At 47.7% G+C, this 11,607-nt stretch overlaps 1 long non-coding RNA gene across 1 annotated transcript; it reads left to right on the top strand.

Annotated features, from left to right (window-relative positions):
- Window positions 1-6: 6 nt before the first annotated feature.
- Window positions 7-9,428, top strand: LOC108500531. The gene is made up of 3 exons (XR_001875877.1): window positions 7-667; window positions 4,217-5,904; window positions 9,305-9,428. It is a non-coding gene; the product is annotated as an uncharacterized LOC108500531 (long non-coding RNA).
- The last annotated feature ends 2,179 nt before the right edge of the window (window positions 9,429-11,607 follow it).

The raw sequence follows: 11,607 nt of genomic DNA, 5'->3' as shown, positions 1-11,607 counted from the left end.
AACCTCACAGGGAACAGCCCTTCATCCTCCTCAAACCCCACAGGGAACAGACAGGGAACAGCCCTTCATCCTCCTCAAACCCCACAGGGAACAGACAGGGAACAGCCCTTCATCCTCCTCAAACCCCAGAGGGAACAGCCCTTCAGCCTGTCAAACCTCACAGGGAACTGGACCCTCAGCCCTTCAGCCCATCAGCCCTCACAGGGGATGGTGGTTCTCAAAAAGTCCTCTAAGGAGCAGGGCTGCGACCACAGGGTGACAGTAGGAGTTTCCCATTCCATTAAAATGCCTTTCCACTGTCTGAAACAGAAACTCGTGCTGAATGGTAAAAGGATCAAAACCACCTCTGCCCTTTGCTGTTCTCCAGCCTGTTTGCTTTTAGTATTCAGCCCAGCACTGACACAGAATGGGAGGATTTCCCAAATGGCTTTGTTACAACATTAAGCCTGGTAACCTACCCTGGGTTGCTCCTGAGCAGAAAATAAGGAGCTTGAAAGAAAAACATTGATTTCCAAGGGCGGCCTGTTCCAAGGATTGTTCCTGCACTGAAACAAAGCCTGTGAAAACACCAGTTGCCAGTCATTCCCTAAGTTACTGTTTCCACAGGGAATGATCTTGCCACATCAGAGCTGCGGAAAGGTCACGCCGAAGTTACTTTCTCGCTGATGTAAGTTCATGCGTAGGTATTTTTATAGCAAACATTCCAGACAAATTTAATATCTGATATGCAAAGCCAAGAATGCTGCTCGCAGAGACAGGGAGCTCGAAGGCCAAATTTCTCCTCATGTGACCCAAGTGCAAAGACACAACAAATGAAATAAGCTTCATAAAGCCTTCTTATATTTTTTTTTCCCCTGCCGTCATTTGAACTGTTTATTGTCTTAGATTTGTGACACATAATTATTCAAGAAAAAAAATCTGCTACTTTTGCCTCTCTGGAATATATGGACTATGAGGATGAGAGGGGGAGGCTTAAGTGATTTTTAAAAATATAAACGAAACTAGTGGAAACATATTTCACCCACCAGCCACTTGTTATGCATTTATCATTTTTTAAAGAGTAAAGGTAAGAGAAAAGGTAAAGGTAGGAATAAGAGGATTTAAGCTCCCTTGATATATGTCCTCTTATTTCCATGTTACCTTTACACATCTCTTCTTGATATTGTCCTTCAACAAGCAGCTTTCAATTTAGATAAAGTCTTTAAAATATTTGAGAGAATGACAGTACCCCTATTTGTAGCATGAACAAACCTTATTCTCAGGCAGCAGAGATTACTAGGCAGTATTGAGGGTTTATTGACAACTGGTTCCCTTGCTAAATCATGAAAAAAATGAATGGTTAAAATTATAATTACAAATCAGATCCTGCCACCAGCCTAAAGTCACAAGGAGTTGACTTGGTACCAATGAGGAAGCAGAAACCTCTAGTGAGGAGTTCCTTCCTCTAGAGGAAGGAAAAGGGATTGATGGTTCATAATAATGGTTAGCATTTCATATTAAAAAATAAAAAAAATCTTTCCAGAATGCTTAAAAAATATGTTTCCTTAAAACTTGCTGCTTTTCCCAGTTTCCAAGACTCACCTTGCATTTTTGTATGACATTCTAAAAGAGCCCAACCAAAGGGACACCTCTCACGTCCCAGGGATACAAACCCTGTCTAACAACCAGTAGAATTCTGTTTGAAGAGTACTTTAAAATAATTTACTGGACCCATTGTACGCACCAAATTTAATAACAAAGATATTCTGGAGTGGAAAGTCGGGCTGGAGGCTCCCGGTGGCAGTGCCTTTGTTCAGATTAAATTAAGCATGTTCTCAAAGGCACTGGAGCAGGAACCCTGAGATAAGGCTGCCTGTGCTAACCAAGGATTGGATCTGGCACTAACTTTTTAATGAAGCCTTATTGGGGAGCACAAGGTTGTAGATGTTGCTACTGTTTAAATGCCATGTCAAAGGTAAATCAAATTAAGATGCACCGAGTTTAGACTTGTATTAGATGAACTGAGCTCCTCTGGTGACAGAGAAGTGCTGCACATGCAAATCACGCTGCCCGCCCGTCCTTTGGATTGCTGGGGTTTAGTTAATTATTCACTAATCGCAAATTAATTCCTGAGCACTTAGCAAATATCTTGAAGTGTCTTTGCATCACTGTCAGGTGCCTGTGGCAAAGCAGGTATTTACTGCAGCCCAGGAGCTGCAGGAGCCCCCTTGGCTGTCACCGGGAGGGGGCTGCAGTCCACAGAGCCACCAGGAACAGGGAAAAGGGCACTTGCCGAGCAGAGGGTGTTTGGGGTCACAGCAAAGAGGCCTGAGCTCCAAAGAGGTGAGCCAAGGAATTGTGGAACTGCTGCAGGGACTCAGAAACCCTTCTGAGAAGAGCAGGGTAGGGTCGAGGATTTCCCGATTCCAATCTACGGAAAACAGAAGCCAAAAAACGCAACTTTGAGGCCCTGCTCTGTCGTCGGGCTCTAAATCTGTGCCTCCCTCTCCCCAATATCTGCCTCCCCATCCCGGGACATCATTCATTTCATAAGGACTGCTTGGAACTGCACAAACATGGGACAACTTTTACCCCTTCCTGCTTCACAGGCAGCCCTGACAGAAGTGCAGCAGAGCACATCCCAAATATTTGGGAAGAGCAGAAGGTGGCAGAGATATCCAGGTGCAATAAGAGCATTCAGTACTGCAGGCCTGCAGTGCTCAGAGCTAGATGGTTTCACATCTCTCTAATTAAAATGAACTGATGGAGGAGAAAAATACCCCAAATCATTGTCTGCCAACCTGATTCTGAGTTTTCAGAGGCAGAGGGGAAACACAAAAGGCTTCCTCAAAGAGCAGCAAAACTACACTTGCAAATTGAAACTGCTGCCACATTTTCCACGAAACAAGTGGTTTAGAGTAGTAGCAGAGGGTGACGTTTGTTACAGATTTATATAAACTAGAGGGGAATAAAAAAGGGAACAGATTCTTACCAGGACACTCCTATTGTTGTCATATAAGCTGTACTCCCACACTATTGCCAACATGGGGTGAAATACTGTGGGGGAAAATTAAAAATTTAATTTAATTTTTTTTAATTAAGTTACATTGAATTTTAATAAACATTTCAAAAGAGAGAAAATTTAAAAAGAGAAAGGTAATAATTCTAGGATCCAGCTTTAATAGCAGATAAGAAAATGAAGTCTTCTTCTTTCTCAGGAAGCCCCACCCTATTTTTATCAAAATTTGTGTTTATTTGTTTTTAGCCACAAACAGTCAAACTGCATTTCTGCAAGCACAGCAATCACCCCCCTCGCTGAGGGGCTGTGCTTCCAGGCAGGAAGGGCTGCAGGGGGTTGTAGCCAGGGAGGGAGAGGGTTGGGATTTTTCCCCACGTTTTCAGCACGAGGACACTTCTCTTTCCCCCCCTGCCCTAGAGATCCCCTGCACTCCCCTGACCTGAGCAGCTGCCCATCCCCACCCACCCTGGCACAGCTGCCTGTGCCCCGACAGCCAGGCCTTTGCCTGGCACCCTCCCCTGCTCCTTCCTGGCACCTCAGCCCCTGGTTTTTCCTGCTGAGTTCCAGGCAGGGCGGGGAGGCAGGAGGGAACAGCCCATCCCTGTGTCCCAAGGGCTGAGCTGCAGTGCCAGCACAGCGTGGGGGTGACGGGCAGGAGTGACAGCCCTGCTCTGCACACCCACGGTGCCACACAGACCTGCAGTCAGGGGGTGGCAGAGACGGGAAGGGGCACAGCAGTGCCCAGGAAAGGAGGGCAAGGGAAGTGGAGCATCCCACAGGCCTCACTTGAGCTGTGGGCTCCCTCTGTTTAGTTCTGCCCCCCCCCTTTATAACAGAATTAATTGCTATTTTTGCTGAGCCACTTCCCCCTGGTTGTTTCTGCTCAGGGAGCCTGTGCCAGGTTTGAAGCCACCCAGAAGTGCTGCTCACATTACTGCTCAATCCATAACTTCAGCTCCTCTTATTGATAGTGGTATCCACACAGCCCAGGGAAGGGGGGCACGTCACACCCAGAGCTATTTTAGGGTTTGTGGGTAAGTGATCCCCCACTTTTCCTGCAGTTGCCTTTGAAAGACACAGAAAAAACACCATAAGGCTCCCTCCACTCTCGCTGTTCTCTTGAGCAGAGCTTCCCTGTGCGTGGAAGGGTGGCACAATCACACTTGAGGCCCACAAAGAACAGGAAAAAAATCCCTGTTTTTTTTTTTTCCTTCACAGACTTTGTGGATGTTCCTCCAACCCAGAAGTACCGAGGGGCCACAGCTCACGACAGTCACGAGGTGAGCGTAACGCGTCAGATATTCCCACAAACACCACGTCCTTCCCGATTTTCTGTCAACCTGTTTGATTGTGCCGTACCCGGGGAACGTGTGACAGAATTAATCATCCTGCTGGGCTGCACACCGAGGGAAGGGAGCAGCCGAGCTTTGGCAAGGCTGTTGTTAGCACTGAGAAACTGCGACAAAAAAGAGGCAGACTGCAAGCCAGACGTGTGTCAGTCACCGAGTGAGACACGCTGTGATTTATCAACGTAACAACAGTTGACGGGAACATGGATCTCCCATTTCAAAGTGTTGTCTCTGTGTCGATTAAGAGTAGTATCTGTCATCAGGAAACAATGGGAAAAGAAATATGTTTGATAAAAGCAATCCCGTGCTCTCCCGGAGACAGAAACCGCTGTGTCGTTGGAATGGAAGTAAAGGATTTCTCTGCAAGTTCCATCCCGGGCAGCAAAAAGAAAATGTGTTGTGACAAGAGGAAGTGCAAATAATTAATAACAGAGGATCAAATGAAAGGAGTGGCTTTGCAAGGAGTGACTAATGCTGAGTGTGTTCCAGCAAAGCCCGGATTGCACTGTGGACAGAGGAGCTCTCGTGGCCCGGGCGCACAGCGGGCAGGGCCCCGGCCCCGCGGCTCCACGGGGCAGCTCCCCTTTCAAAGGCAGGGCTGCTTTTCCTCCGAGCTCCCCAGCTGCTGCACACGGGGTCCCCAGCACTGCAGCACTCTGGCTGTTGTGTACACTGAGAGCAACACCAGAGCATCAAACATGGAACAAGCTCGGGAGCGCTTTGCCAGCAGCTGATTACAGTGGGAAGCGCATCTCAAAGCAGCAGGGCAGCGGAGTGAAACAAAAGCCACGGAGCCAGTGCTGCCCTGTTGTTTGGCACATCCTTGTGCTTCCCTTAATTCTGCCTCAGAGCTTGCAAGGGAAGGCCAAAGCTTCTTATTTGCTAATTAAGGTTCCACCCAATTCAAACACCCAACAAAGGACATCCCCAAACAGAGGAACCTGCCAGCCCTCCTGGCCCTGCCAACAGGCTGATGTCTCAGTTCAGTGCTCTCCCAACACAGAGAGTGAAAGAGCCCTGGACAGGGGCAGATCCAACTGTGTGCACACACACATTGTTGTGCTGGCACACACCTCTGATTGGGATCCAAAGGCTCCAGCTCCCTGGTTTTGTTGTGCACACTCCAGACACCCCACAGACAGGGGTAAAACAGAAAGACATTGAAACAACACAGCTCTATTTTATGGTGTCAAATGGCTAATGACAGTAATTAAGGATTTAAAAGGCCTTTATCAAGGGGCATTATCTAAGATACCATCATGCCTGTAATCAGTCAGGGAAGAATTGCTTGATCAAGCCAAGAAGGCAACAAAAATAGCCCAACCTCTTGCCATCTGCTCCAGCCACCACATCCCACCCCACTGCCTGAATGCAGCAGTGAGTCACAACAGGACACAGATGAGCAGGTTGTGTCCCTGTCATTTCAGCTGAACGTGCAGGGGCTGTTGAAGTGTTCCAGTGGGCTCCCAAAACAAAACCTGTATCGTTGCTGGACCAGTAGCTCCAACAGCATTTTGCCTTCCCCCTTTTGTGGATTCATTGTGCCTGTGCAGCAAGGTAAAGCATTAGAGGTTAATCAGAATTTTTGCCTACTATATTAAGTATTTGCATGGGTATTTATTTTGTAAAACATACTGTTAAATGATCCATAAAAGCCTTTGGGTAGAAGTCCAGCTACTCCTAGAAGAGCTTTTGGCCTAGCAGCTCTTTTCAGCTACTGTAATAAAAATTAGGCCTGGAATATGGAGTAGACTCTTGAGCAGATTCTTTGCAACAGAAGACAAGTTCAGAGTCAATGGAGGTTGCCAAATTGTCACAGTTTGAAAAAGAAAATTGGTACATTCAAGGAAGGAGCAATTTGAAGTTCTTATAAAACACTTGGACACCACGATGATGGGCAAAAGTTTCTCCACTCATTGTGCTGCCTCTTATCACTTCCCAGCTGTTTCTTCCACTCTCAGGTAGTTTCAATTTACCCTTCTATTTTTACCCACACAGTTTGCTAACAGCCTTGGAGTTGAGATTCTGCTGGCTTTAGTGATGAGGTGCCAGCTGTGCATCCCTGCAAGCTGCTGCATGGACGACCTTGAAATCTTCTGGAGATGCCTCTAAACATCTCCCAGAGAGCACCTCTCTGTTTTTAGCATTAGAAATATATCACTTTAGAGCATCCAGAGCGTTGTGCAGACGTTTGCCAGGCTAATGCCAACCCAAATCCCTCCCCTCCCAGCCTGTACCCTGTCATTGTCAAAGGAACAGCTCCTCCATCCCACTGGAGCCAGCCTGGGGAGTTCTTTTTGCTTCCTTCTCTGCAGGAATATTAAACCAGAATGAGAATGAAGGTAGCTGTTAATTTTATGTCACAGCAAGAAAACTGAAGGTCTTCAGATCACACTTTTCTCCTCAGTCTTTTAATTGCAAAATTATACTTCAAGGTTTGACACGAGTTTCTCACCTCCCTATTTTCAAGCTCCTAGCAAACAAAACCAGACAAAGACACTTTTTTTCCCCCTGCTCTGCAGAGCCTGCACAATGCTTTAATTTCAAAGAGCTGAAATATTGCTAATTACCAGCATATTCTAACAAAACTTGTGATTTTACAGAGAGCTGTGTCAAACCAAACCAAATTATAGGTCAGAACACGCCAATCTTTTCATCGTTCTCACGAATTCCCTTTGTGGTTTGTGTGCCCTCCCAACATGTGTCTTCCCAGGTTGTTGGAGCCCCTGGCTGGCACTGCTCAGCTGCTCCATAATTATTCCTCACACCAGATACAGCAACAAGGCATTCACAGCACACTCTTCTCACATTTTCTTTAAACATTAGCTACAATAACAGGAATAGAAAGTGGATATTCCGAGGCAGGAGACACAGGAATCTGGGTGGGAACAGACAACTAGAAGAATTTTTTCTAGAAAAAAAAACACACAAAAGGGGTGAAAAAAAGATCCTTTCTTTTTTTTTGGATAAGCACTAGTCTAGACCATGGAATACTCCCACTTCTAGATATGATGCTTCGTAACCTGCTCCTAATTTCCAATTAAAGATTAATTAAAATAATGAGAATACTCCCTAAATAAGTTACAATGTGACTTCCCGTGATCCTCTCCCAGGTCCCACACTCTGTCCCTTTGCCATCAGACTCACCTGAACTCCACAGGGCTTTGTCCAGTGGTGTCCCACGACCCTTCCCTGGCATCCACCATTCCCTGCAGCCACCCACAGCCTCTTCCCCTTGGATTAGATCCCACCTTCCAAGATGGAACTGCACGCCCTGCCTCTGGAGAACACCCAGCACCAGGGGAGCTGAGCATCCAGAGCCCCAGCTGGGAATTGCACAAACAATAAATCATCAAAACCCTTTTTTTTTTTTGCTGCAGATTAATGTTATATAAGTTACTCCAGCCATAAACTATAAACAGCATAAAATGCACTTCTTTGCATTCCAGCGTGTTGGGGGAGATCATAAAAGCACTTAATATATTATTTAAGCCATTTAAGGGAGATGGCACAAGTGCTGTAATTAGCAACAGTTCTCCAAATCCCCATATGCCAGACAAAGGATCACATTCAGCATTTCCAGGCTGGTGGGAGGGAATCAGAACATCACAGAAATTAAATGGCACACACTGCTTTTTTTCCCCCTCTGCCAATCTCAGCAGAGCCCGTGTCTCACTCCAGCCTCCCCCCTGCACCATCATACAAGAGACTGAAACCATCCCCTAAAGAAGATTGGCCTTTTTGGTCTCATTATTTGAAGGCTTTAAGAAAGAGAAATGAAGCCACTTCTCCTGGCAGTGACCTTCTGCAGGCTGGAGGGGAAATTCCTTGCTTTTTCCTTTTAATAAAACCAAAACCAAAAGAAAACCAAAACCACAACCTGAACTTCCTCTGGAAAATCCATGGACCGAAGTGTTCAGTGGAAGTTTCCAAGCTCTCCAGTCCTTGGTGCACAGGGGGTCAGGCCCAGGGCCAGAGCAGGAGGAAGGCGGGATGTGCACGCAAAGGGCACCGGTGACAACGGAGGGACAGGGCCTGGCCAGTGCCAGCAGCCTGAATTCACCACCTCGTGCCACCCCAGCACTCACCACGTGCCCAGAAGCCTCACCCCAGCCTGGTGGCACCGACTGCCCTGGCAGTTATCCCAGTCTGACACTCCTGTGCCAGGAACAAGATCACTGGGGCAGGTGACAAAATCTGCCAAAGGAACAGGGAGAGAGGGACAGCTTGAGAGCCTCTGCCAGGAAGGGAGGCTCTGAAACCCAGGGTGCCCTGACTGCAGGAGGGGAGACACCTGAGGCAGGGGGGGTCTCCTGGCTCTGAGCCCCACTTGCTCTGACCAGTTGTTACTTCCCATCCTCTTCCCACGCACAGATACAACATGGAAAAGGTGTTTCCCCAGTGAGTCCTTCAGAGAAGAGTCTCAAGACTGGGAACAGATAACAGGACAGGACAACCCCTTCTGGTGGCCTGACATTTGATTTCTCTGTATTGCAGAGAGAGGAAAATCCCTTCGTTCTTCTACAGCTTTTCTTATTTTTGCATCGTCTCTCCCTCATTTCTTTTTGTTGCTCCCTGTGTGGGCTCCAGTTTGACTTACCCAGCTCTGTGCACATCTCCCTGATCCCCTGCCATCCCTTGTCCCGTTCCCTGGGCAGATGGGAACCAGTCTCCTCCTTTTCCAGGCCTCTCTGACTCACTGCTGGGCTGGGGGGTAATCTTGTTAGGGAGGGGAAGTGAGCAAGGCAGACATCACCCAGGGAGCTCATATTATGGGATCCAAAAAGTTAATAGAAGTCAAATAATTTTCACTATGAAGAGATAGCCAACTTGTTATGCCAGTGGCACCAAAGGGATGGGCTTATTAACATCTCATTAATAATGCCTATTTCAATTTGCATAAAAACTTATGAAGCACAATAAGAAGAAAAGCCTTTAACTATCTTGTTTCTCACAGGGTGCACGTTGCAAAGTGTGGAGGAAGCTGATAATGCTCTTTCAGTTCCTGAGGACTTCAAGCAGCTTAAAAAAGTTTTTTGACATGAGCAAACACCATCAATAAGCTCATGAAGAGCTGGCTGAGAAGGCAAGGACAACACTTACCAAAAAGCAGCTCCTGTGGCATGTTGAGATGCCTCTGACAATGCCACACAGAAACAACAGCTGGCCCAAATTCTTCTTCACATCTCTTCCCCTCAGACAAGTTATTAACTTGAGCTGTATTTATTTGCAGGGAGAAGACGGGTCTTTGGCTGGCTGTGAAAGTTTTCGTCACCCCCAAGCAACAGGAAAGGAATTTCCAGGTGGAATTAGCAAAGCCTCCACCCCTACAGTCCAAGCAGTTGCTGAGTATCACTGATCATTCCATCAAATGGAGCATTCACCACCCTCCTGGTAAAAACAGGTTATTGGAAAACATTCCTTGTTACAATTCCTCTTTGGCATCACATTGCAATACATCTGGCACTGATGGCTGGAGTTTGTGTTTAACTAAACCACATGGACAGGCAGGTGGTTTAAGTGTAATGCAAAATACCTGCATATTTATCTGCCTTTATCAGCTCTCCTTCCTGTGATCTATCAGTAAATAAATACCATATGAGCACCCAGATCCATCCCATCACACGTGGTAATGGTGCTAAATCTGCCCAGAGCAGCAAATTACAAACAGCAGCACACCCAGAGCATCTTCCCAACTGCTTCCTCTCTGGCTCCCTGCCTGCTCTGCACTGCAAGACTTGGGTAATGTTTGCACTTGCACAGCTCCTGGAAGATGAAGACACTCAAATACAGAAATTAATATTCACAGGAGAGCTGTCAGGGGAAAGGGAAGCGCTTTCCCCGAGGTGCACTGTTACAGTACAGTGTGTTTGACTGGCACCTGGGCTCCTTGCCTTCCCAGGGAGAAACAGGAGATGCATAATCTGTTTGTACTCTTCCCCATCCAACTAGAACACCCTTTCAAAGGACTCCTGCCATAAGCAGGCAATATAATCCCATGGATTTACGTGGCTGTGGTCTGTGTTACGCCACCTTCCAACAGGAGAGGCTTCAAAGCAGGAAGCAGAGTTGTGTTCCAGAGGAGAGGGGGAAGCAGGACAGCCACAGCCTTGGGAGGGCTCAAAGACACATCTCGTGTCTGATCTCACAGCAGTGAACCAGGCTGATGGACAACTTCTAAATCCAGTGAGAGCCTCAGAGGAAGCCTGGCCAGAGAAGTCCATCTGTGCCTCCCACTTGTATATTCCTGGCTTTGGCTGAGCTCCGAGCGCCGCGGACACTGAGAGGTGGAACAAAGCCTTGGATTTTCAAGGGGAACTCAAGGCCTTCTCAATCCTCTGAAAGGCAAAGTGTACACATGATAAGCCAAGAGAGCCATTCCATGCTGCAGTCACATGCTGTGTGGAAGCTGTAATCTCACAAGGACACAGATATGGCCATGCAAATATGGGTTATGCCTGTGCTAACAACCAGCTTCTGTCCCCACAGCTCCTGAGTGGCCTCTAATCTGGCTGCTAATGCAGGTGAAAGCTCGTGCTGAAGAAGCTTCATTTCTCTTGTGCTCCCCTTAGCCAGGAACCTGCTGCCCTTCCATCCCCTGACTTGAGAGGTGAGGACATAAAATGGCAACTTCTGGGATTACATCTTTGGAGGTGCAAAGGAGAGGAGCTGCCCCAGAGGGGACGGATGTCACCATTGCAGGCAGCAGGCGCAGCAGGAGGGCGGTTGGTGTTGGGAAACCAGCTGCATTTTCAACATCCCCTTCAGCCAAACCACCTCTAAGAGTCCTCCCAAGAGCCAGGCTGAGGCAGCCCAGCTCCAGCCAGCTGTGCCATCCCACTGCTTCCCTCTGCAGAGCTCACCTTGGGTACAGCAACAACACCCTGGGCAATCCCAGCATGGGTTAAACGAGCTGTAAACCTACCTCAGATGGTCCAAGCAAACCCAACTGCACAGTGGGAGCAGGGAATTGCCTTTGCATCTGCCCAGCACCGGCCTGGGAGAGGCTCCTGCACCCAGAGCTGGCGGCAGAATCTGAGACAGGGGGAGGAAGAAAGCAGACACAGGAGGGAAAAGGCCGCAGACATCTTGAGGGGAGGGCCTGTCTCCGTGGATGTTTGTCACTGTGGAATTCAATCGTGGGTAAAGGCCAAACTTCCTCAGACAGCCTGAAATCAAGGTCCTGTCTCTGTCTCCAGACCCAGCAGTGGGTCCTTCCCAAGGTGTGACCTGCCCAGGGCTCTGGGCCCGGCGGGAGCT

This window comes from Lepidothrix coronata, unplaced genomic scaffold, assembly GCF_001604755.1.
Source record: "Lepidothrix coronata isolate B3197 unplaced genomic scaffold, Lepidothrix_coronata-1.0 Scaffold91, whole genome shotgun sequence".
In the NCBI taxonomy this organism is placed as follows: Eukaryota; Metazoa; Chordata; class Aves; order Passeriformes; family Pipridae; genus Lepidothrix; species Lepidothrix coronata.
This window is presented reverse-complemented; position numbering and strand designations above follow the sequence as displayed.